Raw genomic sequence first — 2,081 nt, 5'->3', positions numbered from 1 at the left:
ATGAGCCACCATGCCTGGCCAATTTTTTTGTATTTTTAATAGAGACAGGGTTTCACCATGTTGGCCAGGCTGGTCTCAAACTCCTGACCTCAGGTGATCAACCCACCTTGGACTCCCAAAGTGCTGGGATTACAGGCGTGAGCCACTGCACCCAGCCATGGCATGTGTTTAAAAGAAACTGGCAAATTGTTTTCCAAAATGATTGTACTTACTTACACTCCCATTAGCAGAGTATAAGAGTTCCTGTTGCTTCACATCCTCATCAACATAAAAATTTGCAATTTTGTAAAAAACACTACACCATGCAAACCAAACAAAGCAGGGCAATGGACTATCAGTCTTCAGCCTCTCCTCTGAGCCATGCCCTTGTAGAGGACAATTTCACAACAACTATCAAGATTACAAATGCACACACAAAAAAAAGAGAGAAAAAAAACAGCCTGGCCATCATGGTGAAACCCCATCTCTACTAAAAATACAAAAAATTAGCCGGGCATGGTGGCAGGTGCCTGTAATGTCAGCTACCCAGGAGGTTAAGGCAGGAGAATCGCTTGAACCCGGGAGACAGAGGTTGCAGTGAGCCGAGATAGCGCCATTGCACTGCAGCCTGGGCCATAGTGCAAGACTCCGACTCAAAAAAAAAAAAAAGAAAAGAAAAAGAAAAACACAACAAAGATTACAGGTGCATATATTCTTTGATCTAGCAACCCCAGTTCTGGAATTTATCATTCAGATATACTTCTACATGATACTAAATCATGAATGTATGAGGTTATTTATTGTTGCATTCTTGTAATAACAAAAGATTGGAAATAACTCAAATGTCCATAGAGGACTTCTTAAATAAATTTGCTACAGACAATATAATCTTATATGACTTAAAAAAAAAAAAAGGAAGTTTTCAACATCCTCCCAAGTAGCCAGGATTACAGGCATGAGCCACTATGTCGGGATAATTTGTGTATTTTTAGTAGAGATGGGGTTTTGCAATGTTATCCAGGCTTATCTCGAACTCCTGGCCTCAAGCAATCCACCCACCTCAGCCTCCCAAAATGCTAGGATTACAGGCGTGAGCTACCATGCCCAGCCTGGTAAGGAAAATTTTGTATTAGCTAGGATTCTCCAGAGAAACAGAACTAGGAAAGAGGGCGGATAGGAAAGACTGACATATTATAAGGAATTGGCTCACACAATTATGGAGTCTGACCAGTTCCAAGAGCTGCAGGGTGAGTTGGCAAGTTGGAGACCCAGGAGAGCCAATGGTTTAGTTCCAGTCTGAGTCCAAATACCTGAGAACCAGGAAAGTCAATGATGTAGCTCCAGTCCAAAGACCAGGAGGTTTGAGACCAAGGAAGAATCAATGTTTTAGTTTGAGCCCAAAGGTAAGAAAAAAGCTGATGTTCCCTTTCAAAGGCCACCAGGCAATAAAAATTCTCTCTTATTTGGGGAAGGCCAGCCTTTTTCTTCCATTTAGGTCTCAACTGACTGGATGTGGCCCACTCACCTTAGGGAGGGAAGTCTGTTTCACTCACCTGCTGATTTGTTTATTTTTTCCTTTTGTTTTTTGAAATGGATTCTCACTCTGTTGTCTAGGCCAGAGTGAAGTGGCATGATCTTGGTTCCCTGCAACCTCCACCTCCCCGGTTCAAGCGATTCTCCCGCCTCAGCCTCCTGAGTAGCTGGGATTACAGGCACTCATCACCCCGCCTGGCTAATTTTTGTATTTTTAGTAGAGATGGGGTTTCATCATGTTGGCCAGGCTGGTCTTGAATTCCTGACCTCAGGTGATCTGCCTGCCTTGGCCTCCCAAAGTGCTGGGATTATATAGGCATGAGCCACTGTGTCCAGCCATTATTTATTTACTTTTGAAATGGGGTCTCACTCTGTTGCCCAGAGTGGAGTGCAGTTGCACAATCTTGGTTCACTGCAACCTCCGCCTCCTGGATTCAAGTGATTCTCATGCCTCAGCCTCCTGGGTAGCTGGGATTACAGGTTTGTGCCACCACGCCCAGCTAATTTTTGTATTTTTAGTAGAGACGGGGTTTTGCCATGTTGGCCAGGCTGGTCTTGAACTCCTGACC

This window comes from Colobus angolensis, unplaced genomic scaffold, assembly GCF_000951035.1.
Source record: "Colobus angolensis palliatus isolate OR3802 unplaced genomic scaffold, Cang.pa_1.0 Scaffold219, whole genome shotgun sequence".
Classification (NCBI taxonomy): Eukaryota; Metazoa; Chordata; class Mammalia; order Primates; family Cercopithecidae; genus Colobus; species Colobus angolensis.
This window is presented reverse-complemented; position numbering follows the sequence as displayed.